Here is a 13,781-nt window from a genome sequence, read left to right on the forward strand (position 1 = left end):
GCCCCCACCCACGCAGACATCATCTTGGAGAGGCACAAGGAGGGGAGCACTGGGCATTTACTAGAAAAGATGGAATCAGCCTACGAGGAGACAGTGGGGCCCAGAGAGACCGCAGCACGTATGCCCAGAGTGCAAGTTGGTTTTTAGTTTCCTGTTCCCCAGAGGGGTGCGGACTCATAAGGAAATTCGGGTCAATTCCTGGAAGCAAAGAGGCTACGCTTTCATTGCACATGTGGGTGGTCATGCGTCTATACGTGACCGTGTGACGTAGCGCCTCTCACATCAGAAGGGACCGGAAGCCTCCATCAGCCTCCGTCAGCCTCCATCAGCCTCCGTCAGCCTCTGTCAGCAAGTGGCCTCCTGCAGAGGATGTGCCTGCCTGGATGTAGACCCTACCAAAAGGTGTCTAGCCATTCAGAGCTTCTGTATGGCAAAGACCCCTCGTTCTCCTCTGCTCACTGACCCTGATACTGGGGGCCAGGCAGCACAGAACAGGGGCCAAGATCTTCCAAGTCCACCCTCCGTGTACATGGACCGTGCCCAAGTCTCTGTTCATCCCCTTGAAAATGGCCCGCTCACTCCCCTCCTGCCTCTCTGGGCACACCCAGTGGAAGGCTCAGCCACCTGGGGGTGTATTTACTTGTACTTCTGTCTGGTCCCCTGACCACCTCCTCCCATAAGAAAATGATGCACAAGCTCACACACATGTGCCGGAGCCTCGTGGCCAGGCTGCACACACAGGTGCCATGTTCCTCATGGTGCCGTGTGGGGGCTCACAGAAAAGCTGAGGAATGTGAATGCCACAGCAGCCAATCCTTAGGCACACACTGAGGACATGGCCGGTATCTGAGCAGAGCAGGGTTTGGCCTCCTCGCCAGCTGAGAGGTTCACGCTTACTTACCCTATGGAAAGACAATACCCGCTTTTGCCTGTCAATCTCAATGTGACATCTCAACAGTTCTCCAAGAAGTGGAGACAGAGGCTAAGGGGTGGGCAGATTAAGCAGACACAGGAGAGACCCACCAAGAGGTTACCATCCTAGGCTTGTGAGAGGCCATGTAGTCTTACCAGTGGAAGTGGCACCGTGGGCAGCCTCAGACACAAGGAGGAGTTGGACTGTGGGCCAGGTGTGGAGGCAGGGATAGGGTGGCCACTTGTGCTCAGAGGCTGTCCACCTTCCTCCTACTTCTACCCTGACCTCTGGAACCCTTATCTATACCCCCTTGCAATTTACTCCAAAGCTCAGGACAAACCCACAGTGGTCACCCAAGGGCTGTTGTGCCCACTGCACCTGAGGGCACAGTCCTGGGCAGGGAGATGGCACAAGCCTCCATCGCCAACTCTGGGGCCTTTGTGTGTCCCATCCCTGTCTGCACCCCCTGGTTTCTATTCTCCTACTCCTGGGCTGTCAGGCCATGGAAAGGAGTGAAGCAGGCCAGGGGGGTTCCAGGGACAGCAGAAAGGTGACTCGGAGTGTGCATGCTCTGCCCTTGGGCACCCACAGGCAATCCCCTGGGAAAGTCCAACACCAGCCTCTGCATTCACCACTGTGCGGGGCTTCCTGTTGGTTAGCCTGGCTGATGCCAAGGTCCTTGCAGCACAGCAGACAGCATCCCTGGGAGCCAGCAGGGGGCAAGGGGAGAGGCTGGTCAGCCATGAGGGCTTCCTGTTGGTTAGCCTGGCTGATGGCAAGGTCCTTGCAGCACAGCAGTCAGCATCCCCGGGAGCCATCAGGGGGCAAGGGGAGAGGCTGGTCAGCCATGCCTTCAGTCTGGGCCCTCGGGAGGCTCCCACTGCTGCAGCCAGGCTCTAAAGCCTGCAGCATGTCAGGGCTTGGACTTCCCAGGGCTCAGGGGATCCCCATCTGGACCATCTTGAATCCATTGGCTGGAAACCTCTAAGAACTCAGAAGAGGCTGGTGCCTCCGGGCCCTCTCAGCAGACTATCTTCCCTCGACCAACATCCTCCAGCCAGACAACTGGAGTGCTGGATGGAGTGGCTCACTGAGCAGGAAGTGGATCCTGCCGGGAAGGGTGGGGAGCAGCAGTTACCTGGGCTCGTCCCCATCCCACAGGATATAACTCTGTCCCTCAGTGAGATGACTGGGCCAATGTGTTAGAAATGGCCTAAGAGGCTCGGGGCACCACACGAAGCTCACAGGGCCCAGCTGGAGCAGGGAGGGCCTCAGTGTCATCACATCTTGGCAGATAAGGAGATGGAATCCCAGACTCAGGCCCGCCCAGGTTCCTGGGATGCCGCCAGGTGGAGTGAGCCCTGCTGGACAGGAAGTGGCCAAAATGCATCAGCACATTTCAGGCAAGGCCTTCCTGGCTGCCCAGGGCAGGCCACTTCCCCAAGCTGCGATGGGATTAATGCCCAGCCACACCCTCGGCTGGAGATGTTTCTCCTAAGAGCCTGGCTTTTTCCTCTCTCCTACCCACTGCTCTGGGCCTCTCTGCCAATCTGACCCACACTCCGAGTCACCCTCGCCGTCCCTCAGGACACGGGGTTGACTTTCTGCTATTTGCCCTCTCTGCCAACTCCCTGCTTTTTCATCAACAGTCAGATCCAAGGCAGCCCCGAGGCCAGGTCTGTCCTCCCCTTCCTAGCCATTGTCTCGCGCTTCTGGGGGCTCTTCCAGAGGTTGGGTGAGGACACTATGACCCTGGCACCTTCTCAGACCAACACATGGCCTGTGCGGACATAGCCAGATGCCTCGCTGTGGGCAGTGCTCCTGGGAGGAATAATTACGGCCTCAGTGAGTCATCACTGCCCAGGTCTCAATTTCTCCATCTGGAAAATGGGACCAATAGCCCATATAAGTCCTTCTAGCTCAGCCCATGACTCAATAAGGTCATGAGGGAAAGTGCATGCGTGTATGCAGGGGTAGTAGGGACAGGTACCTTCAACATGGTCTTGTCACACCACGATCCCCTCCCCCCAGGATCTTGGGTACATGCACACCTCATGTGTTTTCAGGCCAACCAGGGACTCAGTTCTATGTATGGTCAGCCACGTGGCTTCTGGCACTGTAGGCCAGTACTTTACAGACTATACCTTCAAGACTGGGCCAGCCCATAACTTTAAAAGAACCTTCTACAAAACCTTGGAGTTTCCATCCATACGCCTTTTCCCAAGTGAGTTGTTCTTTCTTGAAAAGTCCTGTGTCTAGTCCCAAGTAGCTTTGGCCTTGGAGGATGATGCCCGTGGATGGGCACCAGGGAACCTGGGCATGCAGATAGAGGCCAGGATGAAAAGGGCCCCTAGGAACGGAGGGACAGTAGTCTCCTCACAAGAGACAAACAACTTTTTTCAGAATGCCCCCGGGAATGGAGTAGCTAGAGGAGAAAAGCCCCACAGGAACTGGTTTCTGAAGAGACAAACACTCCCCACAGCCAGACATAAGTCAGGGTGTGCCAAGCCCCTCCAGCGGCCTGCATGGAGGGTTGAGCAAACACTCTCCCAGGCTGAGGATGGCCCTTCTCCCCCGGGGTCTGCCCACCAGGACACCCTACTTCTCTTCTCAAAGCACAGCCAGAGCTCTGAGCTCTGGGAGACATTTCTGGAACATTCCTGAACCAAAATATTTTCAACCAAACCTTTTAGAAACCCAGACCACTTTTAAAGTCAACCTCCTTTGAAACCCAACACTTTAAAACCCACTTTGTGAATCTATGCCCTGAAGTTTTGGAACCAAAATGTTCTGGAAACCTACTGGAAGCAAAGAAGAAAGTCAACTGAAACAGCACATGGTTTCATCCAGATTATTTCTCAAGCCTCCAATTTTTATAAACTTCTTTGAAATAAAGGCAGTCCCGTCAAGCCAGAGTTTCCACTAGACTTTTCCTGGGAAGACACTTGGATGGCTGGAACGGGCCCACAGAGTGCCTGTCTGCTCTGTCAGCGCACACCGCGAACTGCCAGCGTCTGGAAGGGGTTGGGTTGATGCTTAGTATGCCTCTCTGACAAACGCTCCATCTCGCTCTCTCCCCCGTGTTGCCGTCCCTCAGTACCATCAGGCAGAAAAACCCATTCCAAAACCGGGCATCAGAATCTGTCTGTCTCTACTTGCCTGCCGTTTCTGTTTTCTCTTTTGTTTAATTGACCAGCGGGCGAGTGAAAGCCCTACTCAAAGGGGCATGTGCACGCAGACGTAGCACCTCCCGCACTTCTCCGTCCTCTGTCCTCCATCCTCCACGAGGCATGCGCCCACATGCCCCCAGTGTGTTTTCAGGACCAGGACTCCAACCGCATGGTCAGTCGTGTGGGATACCACTTTCTTTTTATTAGTTTTTTGCCAAGGAGTGCATGTGCTCCCTGCAAAATGGCAGACACAGAAAGAGGGAAAATGAGAAAGCACCCCTCAGGGGGGATGGCCACACTACAATCCCTTCTCCTCCATTCTCTTCTCAGGATTTTGGGCATGCACGTACACACACACACACACACACACACACGTGCGTGTGTGTCTGGTATGATTTTCAAATCACTGGGTCCCAGGCTTGAACTACTGTTGGCCATGTGGGAGTCTAGCAATTTAACCACCATGCTACTTGCAGGCCCCAGGATCCAACTCCCTTAACCACTAGGTCACAGGGCAGGCCCAAGAGCTGCAGTTTTTGTTGTTGTCTTTTTTTATTTTTGTTTTTGTTTTTAGTTTTCTATAGGGCACATGCATTCACCTGAGAGAGGGGAAAAAAGAGACATAAATCACCCCCTGCAGGGGGATGGCCATGGTGAGGGTTCCTTCATTACCCTCCTAGGATTCTGGGTACACATGGCATGATTTTCGAAGTGTGTTTTCAGGACCGGGACTCCAACCGCATGGTCAGTCGTGTGGGATACCACTTTCTTTTTATTAGTTTTTTGCCAAGGAGTGCATGTGCTCCCTGCAAAATGGCAGACACAGAAAGAGGGAAAATGAGAAAGCACCCCTCAGAGGGGATGGCCACACTACAATCCCTTCTCCTCCATTCTCTTCTCAGGATTTTGGGCATGCACGTACACACACACACACACACACACACGTGCGTGTGTGTCTGGTATGATTTTCAAATCACTGGGTCCCAGGCTTGAACTACTGTTGGCCATGTGGGAGTCTAGCAATTTAACCACCATGCTACTTGCAGGCCCCAGGATCCAACTCCCTTAACCACTAGGTCACAGGGCAGGCCCAAGAGCTGCAGTTTTTGTTGTTGTCTTTTTTTATTTTTGTTTTTGTTTTTAGTTTTCTATAGGGCACATGCATTCACCTGAGAGAGGGGAAAAAAGAGACATAAATCACCCCCTGCAGGGGGATGGCCATGGTGAGGGTTCCTTCATTACCCTCCTAGGATTCTGGGTACACATGGCATGATTTTCGAGATGTCGGGTGCAGGATTTGAACCATGCAGTCAGCCACTGCTATCTGCTGTCCAAGGCCTGCAGTTTTGAGCCTAATTGTTTCTTTCGGATTTCCAAGGTGATTCTTTTAGCCTCAGTGCTGGTTGAAGGGCTACAGAATAAAACACTTCTCTGGGCCCAAGAATAAGGAAAGCAAGAGATTAGTACTTAGAAAGTCTACCTTCTCACACCTGGATCTGCCGCGTTTTGATTTCTCAGCCTTCATGTTTTCATCCTTCCAACAAGGACCATCGAGCACCACTGTGTTCTGGGGCTGAGGTGACTGTGCTGTTCATTCTCTCCCACCACCACCCTGGCTCGAAGTATGAGGAAGAGAGGGGACATCCGAGGAAGCTCTGGGGCTGGGAAGGTCTGTGAGGGGGTTAAAGCTCATGACCACACTGAGTTCTGCAGAACACCGTTTTCCTGGTAGTTCTTCTGGCTTGAGTTTGCAGGGCAAGAACAAAAACGCTGTCCTCTGACCAGTGCCTTGTTTTCCCTGAGAGCTGAGTGGCTACCTGTTTTGTAGGAGACTTCCAAGGTGCCAGGGCTCCCAGCCAGGGGCCAGCCATCACCCAGAATGGGTCTCCTAGGGACGTCTGCTCAAGAACAGCTTCTCCCCGGCTAGGGAGCAAAGGCATCAGTTCCTGTAGAAAACACACTCTGCAGTTTGATAGGCAAGAGATGAGACCACCAGCGGATCCTCCAGAAACTACTCTGGTCTGGGGTTTGAAATGGCGTTCATCACACCACACCTACCAGCCGGCCAGGGGCAGGCACCACATGGGCCACTGACTACCACTAACGGAAGGTGGCAGCGGCAGCTCTGCCTTCTTGGTTGGACCCGTATGTGGATTTCAGGGAGCAGTGCTGAACAGAGCAGCAGCCATCCTGTGTAAGTGTTGTAGGCAATAAAATGAGCTGAAATTTGCTTCCAAAAAGTTAAAATAGAAAATGCCATATGATCTAGCAATTCCACTCTGAGTACATACCCCAAAGAACCAAAAGTGGGTACTGGACATTTGCATACATTTGATGGAAACAACGCCACTATTCACAGAAGATGCATAGGTACACAAATTGTGGTCTTTTCATACAGTGGAATATTATTCAGCCTTAAAAAGGACATTCTGACACATGCTACAACATGGATGAACCTCGAGGACATTATGTTCAGTGAACTCAGCCAGTCACAAAAGAGCAAATACTGTATGATTCTGCTTATAGGAGGCCCCTAGAGTCGAATTTACAGAGATGCAAAGTAGAGTGGTGGGTGCCAGGAGCTGAGAGGAGACGGAATTGGGAGTTAGTGTTAATGGCTGCAGAGTTTTACTTTGGGAAGATGACAAGGTTCTGGAGATGGGCGGTGGTGATGGCCGCACAACCACAGGAATGTGCTTACTGCCCCTGGACTGCACACTTACAGTGGTTAAGAGAGTGCATTTTATGTTGTGTGTATGTGGCAACATTTTTAAAAATTTAAATCAGTACAAAATTAAAGTCAGATCATCACCACTACCTCAATTCATCCAAGAAAATGCATTTAAAAGGTTAATTTTTTTTTCTTCTGAGATACCCATTCTCCTAAACAGAATGAGCAGCGATTTAATGATAAAATGTTAACACCTTTATTCTTATCAGTATTATTTTACTGATTGAAAAAAGCAGTTTCAGAGCCAGCTGGTTGCATGGTGGTTAGGGTGGTTGGATCCCACATGGCCAACTGCATGGTTTGAGTCCTGGGCCTTTGAGTTCCCTATGGCTTGAAAAACACCCTGGATACATGTGCGTGCATGCCCACATCCTGAGGAAATATAGAAGAGATTGTGACCATGGCAGGTGTGGCCATCTCCCACGGTGAGGTGCCCTCTCATTTTCTCTCTCTCTCTTACTCTCTCTCTGTCTTCCCAAGGACTGCATGCACCTTCTAGCAAATTAAAAGAAAAAAAAAAGCAGTTTCAAGATTCATACTCGCAACTTGCTTCAAAGATGAACTCCAGGGAACCAGCAGTTAGCGTAATGGCTATGTCGCTGGATTCCCACGTAGTTGACCGCAGTTCGTGTCCTGGACCCGGTGGCTTAAAACTCACGCCGGGCGCGTGTGCGTGCGTGCCCAAGATCCCGAGAGGAGAATGGAGGAGAAGGGATTGCGGCGTGACCATCCCCCCTGGGGGCTGATTTCTCGCTTTCTGTCTCTATGTCTCTCTCTGTCTGTCTGGCGAGCACACGCGCCCTACAGTGAAAATCTCTCCAAAAAAAAAAAGATGAACTCCAGTGCAGGGACAGAGACCTGGGGCTGAAGTCACTGCCACCACTAGCCACTAGCTAGATGTGGCAGGAGCTCACTCGGTCTCCATGTCTAAGCCTGGTTCTGCCCCGACATCACACGTTAAATAAGGCTCCATGCACTCTTTCTCTTTTACTCTGGTCTTCCTTAAACCCTGTGGAAATTCTTGAGACAGACCTGGATAGCCTGGGCTGACAGAGGTCAAAGTACTCACTAAGCATGGGGCTTCCACGCTTTGAAACATTATAAGCAGAACATTGTACCCAAACCCAGAAAGGCACAACCGTGTCTCTGCTAATGCAATGCTGATTTTTTTGACTGGTGCTTAGAAAGATGAAAGATAATGTCTCCTCTTTTTTAATCCACGGATTTCAAAGTGCATTTAGACACACTGACTTACTTCCGCTCATGAGGTGGTAATTTCAACTTTAAAATGACAGCATAAGAATTATTATTGGCTCCCCCATCCAAGACAAACCCAACCCCAGAATGAGATGCAGAACTGCTGCACAATTTCCAGACCTTTGTTTAAACAGCTTATTCCATTAGATATACCTGAGGGGTGATGTTCTCCTTTTGAATTTTGAGTGTACAAAAACCTTTCTGTTAATTGGGAAAATACATTTCCATGTAAAAACAAAACAAAACAAAAAAACCTCTCTATTATTGTGGAAATACATTCCCATTAAAAAAATAAAAATAACTTTTCTTTTTGGTTGTTGGTAAAGTCATGATGCATTTTTGCATAGAAAAACATAGAAAAAAATACCATGATTTTCCCACAACCCAATGTTATTTTGCAGATACATCCCCCCCCAAAAAAAAAAACAGTAATTACAAGTATGAAAAGACAACTCACAGGCCCAGCTGTGTTGGTACAGGCAGCAGAGGTGCCAGTGCACACAACTGGCGCTACCTGGGAGGCCTGGGTTCGGGTCAACCTGAACGCTCCAGGCACACACGTGTACATCCATGATCCTGGCTGGCTGGGAGCCTGGGGAGACGACTGAGGCATGGCGAATCTCTGCCAAGAGGATCTCTTGATTTCTCTCAAGAAATTAAAGAAAACGTTGACTCACAAACTAGTCTACAGATCTCTTTGCTCTCTGCATTCCTGGCTGACTATCTAGACCTGTCACTATCTTGTGCCCATCTGAGGATGCCCTCTCCTGTTCAAAGTCCAACATCCTTCCTATTTGAACCTGAGCTTAGGCTAAGTGTGCCCAATTTCCAGCATCTCAGGGAAGTTTTTGGTCTTCAGGCTCTAATCCTGAATCCAGCCCCAAAGGCTTAGATACTTTCCAAACCCACCTCTCCAAATTCATCCACGCACACTCAGTCCTACCAGCGTGCCAGCTTCCAATGGGTCTTCAAACCCTCCCCACCCAACTAAAAATACATCAAGTGCAAAGGGAAATCAGACAAGCTGTGCTCATTCATCACTGTCAAAGTCAACCAGCAGACCCTGGCGAGACAAGCGTGACGGCACCAAGGCAGTGAACAAATGCTCTCCAGATGGCGACCAGGACAGCCAAGTGAAATCACTCAGGCAGGCCTGAGGAGCGGCATTCAGAGGGATCAGCAGCACCCAAAGGCACGTGAGGAGATGAGTTCAAACCAGGCGTTGTTCCCTCATTAGCTCCCCTTTTGAGGAAGCACTGATTCCCAAGGGGAAAAAATATCCCAAATTCTCCAATTAACCTCTCTGCTGGTTTGAACTGGTATTTATTTTCTATTTTTTATTTTTATTTTTTTGAACAGGGTGTGTTTGCTCACCAGAGAGAGAGGAAAAGTGAAAAAGCACACAATTCCTTCTCCTCCGTTTCTCCCTCCTTTTGGGACCTCGGGTATGCATGCACATGTTTCTCAAGCCACTGGGTCCGAGACATGAACCATGCTGTCACCCATGTGGGATCCAGCTGCCTTGACAACCATGCCACTGGCAAGCCCAAACTGGTATCCTAACAGGGTATTTTTGCCATTACCATTGAGTTTTGGCAGAGGACAAAAATATTTTTTTCAAGTTTCATAGTGCTAATAAATTTCTGGTGTCTACATCAACAATAACCTACACCCTCAGAAGGTTATGTGGCTTCTCTCTTCAATAATGAACTTCTTCAACCCTAGTTTATCAGACACCAATATAGTAACTCACTACTGTGTGAATCAGGACCCTGTATGTTAAATGCCAGAAATCCAACCCAATTAGCTTAATTATGTGCAAATCTGCTAGTACTCACACGTGAGAAGTGCAGGTAGGGACCAGCAGTTGGCATAATGGCTATGTCACTGAACTCCCATGTAGCAAACTGCGGTTTGAGTCCCAGACCTGGTGGTTTAAACTCACGCCGGGCACGTGTGCATGTGTGCCCAAGATCCCAAGAGGAGAATAGAGGAAAAGGGATTGTGGTGTGGCTATCCCCCTTGGGGGGTGATTTCTCACTTTCAGTCTCTCTGTCTCTCTCTGTCTTTCTGGCGAGCACACACACCCTAAAGCAAAAATCTCTCTCAAAAAAAAAAAAAAAGAAGAAGTGCGGGTAGACCTAACATTGTGGGTATGTCACCTCACACCCCCATGTCTTTTTTTTTTTTTTTTGGAGAGATTTTCGCTATAGGGCGCGTGCGCTCACCAGACAGAGAGAGACATAGAGACAGAAAGCGAGAAATCACCCCCCAGGGGGGATGGTCACGCCGCAATCCCTTCTCCTCCATTCTCCTCTCGGGATCTTGGGCACACACGCACACGCGCCCGGCGTGAGTTTTAAGCCACCGGGTCCAGGACGCAAACCGCGGTCGACTACATGGGAGTCCAGCGACATAGCCATTACGCTAACTGCTGGTTCCCACACCCCCATGTCTTATGGTCCTGCCTCCCTTACTGGTGAGGCTTTGTCTAAGGACAGCTCTTCCCAGTGGGGCAGAGCTGAGCACAGACACTCTGGACTCCACCTCCCCAGCCTGGCAAATTCCCTTCCCATAGTTCCCAGCCAAGGGCACTGGGACCAATGGGGTTCAGATTGGGTTCTTTCTTTCTTTCTTTCTTTCTTTCTTTCTTTCTTTCTTTCTTTCTTTCTTTCTTTCTTTCTTTCTTTCTTTTTTCTTTTTTTTTTTGAGAGGTTTTTGCTATAGGGCACATGTGTTCACCAGAAAGAGACAGAAAGAAAGACAGAAAACAAGAAATTACCCCCCAGGAGGGGATGGCCATGCCTCAATTCCTTCTCCATTCTCTTATCAGGATCTTGGGCATGTATGCACACGCGCCTGGAGTGAGTTTAAGCCACTGGGTCCAGGATTTGAACCATGGTCGATTACATGGAAGTCCAGTGACATAGCCATTATGCTAACTGCTGGTCCACAGATGGGTTCTAATTCCTGTTCTGTATCAACTGTGGGGTGGACTGCTCAGGTACATCTGCACTTGGGGGTGCAGATGGCCCTGCTCAACTCTCTGAGCTGAGAGTGAGGGAGGAAGAGACAGGTTCCTTGAGGAGGAACATGTGTAAGCAAAAAGCAACAGCCATCTGCTCCACCAGTCATCCCCAATTTATTTTTTCAGCACTTTTAGATTTCATAGATCTATGCTATCCAAGCCTTACCTTTTTATATATTTAGGTTTCGGAGTGTGGGGTGGGCAGAAGAGTATGCATGGCTCTTAAATAAGTGAGCAGTAACTTCCTCCAGATCATTTGCTTGGGAGCAGCCCCAGACCAGTGGTGGTGTTCCTGTGGGTGGAAGGGCTCAGCAGCCTGTGTGATATTTGGGAGCCTGTTATTCTTTAGGGTGTGGCCACCAGTGAGAACAGGCTGTCTCCAGCTCTCTGCCAAGAGTGTCATGCTACTTCTCAGAGCTGCCCTCTCACCCAAACAAGGCAGACACACAGAGGAGAAAGAGTCCCCACCAGGAAACTGAGCTTCCTTTCAGAGAAACAAGAAGGTTCTAGGATGTGGGGGTGACCCTGAAATCCTGCCACAGCAAAACCACTTGGTTCCAAGCTGAACAAAGTTGGCACCACACGTCCAGGGCGAGGCTCCTCACCAAGGTGCAACCTGGGCAGGTCCCATCCAGGGACATGTGTCCCCAACAGTGCAGGGAGGACCCTTGGGAAGACATGGGCTGTACCAGGAGGAGAGCAGCACATTACATCTTCCAGCTCAGCTGGCTGCTGCCTGCCCCTTCATCCACTCTGCATGGGCCAGGGCTGGGCCACTCCGCAGGGCAGACCACCCTGTGTCTGTCCACACACTCTGCCTCCAGTTCTTGCAGCCTCTTCATGGACGAGGTGCAGGAGACAGGGCACGGGGGAGAGGTGCAGCTTACCCAGCTCCTGATGAGCATGACAGGCATCCTTTTATGTCAGTGTGGAACATTCTTGTCCCCGCCGGGGGAGGGAAAGGACCCTTTGAAAGGGAAGAGAACAGGGAGAGGATTAAAAAGACACTTTAGGGGACCAGCAGTTAGCGTAATGGCTATGTCGCTGGATTCCCATGTAGTCGACTGCGGTTCGCGTTCCGGACCCGGTGGCTTAAAACTCACACTGGGCGCATGTGCATGTGTGCCCAAGATCCCAAGAGGAGAAAGGAGGAGAAGGGATTGCGGCGTGGTCATCCCCCCTGGGGGGTGATTTCTCACTTTCTGTCTCTCTCTGTCTGTCTGGTGAGCGCATGCGCCCTACAGCAAAAACCTCTCCAAAAAAAAAAAAAAAAGACACTTTATATTACCGCTCTGAAACACAGTACAACAGCTAACATCCCAGGAACTACTGACGTTGCCATCATAAGCCCCATGGACGATGTAGTACTTGGGAAGTGCCAGAGGTCAGAGGGAATGAACTCCAAGCCTCATGACCAGTCACTGTACCTTCCTGAGCCTCAGTCACCTTAATAAACACATGGTGGGCCTCCTAGCTCACAGGGCTGGAGCAAAGCTCAAATGGCATCACTTACTCATTCATAAAGTTACTGAGTACCCACAGAGCGCCAGGCACAGATCCAAGCTCCAGATAAATGGGAAAAAGGCTCCTGGACACAGCATGTGGCCAAATAGGAAGCTTCGTTGTCTGCATGTGAAAACAAAGAGACAGTGCCCTAATAAAATCCACGGGAGCTGCAGACCTCGCAACCCAGTGTAGGCTGTGTGCGTCACAGGGCAGGAGGGCGGACAGACGCAGTTCTCACACCTGCTGTTTCCCGTGCCTTCTAAGCCTGCCTTCCCCACCTTAGGATCCATAAGCCAAGGATGGGCTCCAAGTCCCACCTTCACCAAACTGTCTATCTTGGTGCACAGATACACTTAGCTCACAGGGAAGCGAAAACAAAAACCTCACCCTGCCCTCCATCAAGATATAGGGCCACGGGAACCAGCAGTTAGCATAATAGCTATGTCGCAGGACTCCCACGTAGTCGACCGCGGTTCGCGTCCCGGACCCGGTGGCTTAAAACTCACGCCGGGCGCGTGTACGTGCGTGCCCAAGATCCCGAGAGGAGAATGGAGGAGAAGGGATTGCGGAGTGACCATCCCCCCTGGGGGGTGATTTCTCGCTTTCTGTCTCTATGTCTCTGTCTGTCTGGCAAGCGCACGCGCCCTATAGCAAAAATTTCTCAAAAAAAAAAAAAAAAAGATATAGGGTCACCGACTTGAAAATCTTCAAATCCAAATAAGTGAAAGCAATACAGTAGAACACCACCCCACTGTTCTTTGAAGTGATAAACAGATATACTGCATTGGTGCCTGAAAAAGTTGGATGCATTTTGCAAGGAAAGAGAAAGGAAGATTTAACACATGTACACACACACACAATCACCAGTGTGCTAAATTCCTGCATGGGGTAGCAAACGCTTAACTTACTCGGAGCCTGAGCCCAAGAGCAGACTCAGTCCTTCCTGGCACATGGTCCTACAGTGCCCTCAGATTAACGATATCACACAAGTAATTTGTACCAAGCAAACCAAGATGTATATATGACTGTTGGTGACATGGGCTGGAAAACAGAGGCAAACAGAATGAAAGAATTTTAAGTTTGTGGGGCAGGTTAAATGATTTAATTGTTCAATACCAAAAATTTTTTTTTAATTTATAATTGCTTAGTCTTAGCAGAAAAAAGGAAAGCCAAATT

The sequence above is a fragment of the Tupaia chinensis genome, unplaced genomic scaffold (genome assembly GCF_000334495.1).
Source record: "Tupaia chinensis unplaced genomic scaffold, TupChi_1.0 Scaffold145208_1, whole genome shotgun sequence".
In the NCBI taxonomy this organism is placed as follows: Eukaryota; Metazoa; Chordata; class Mammalia; order Scandentia; family Tupaiidae; genus Tupaia; species Tupaia belangeri.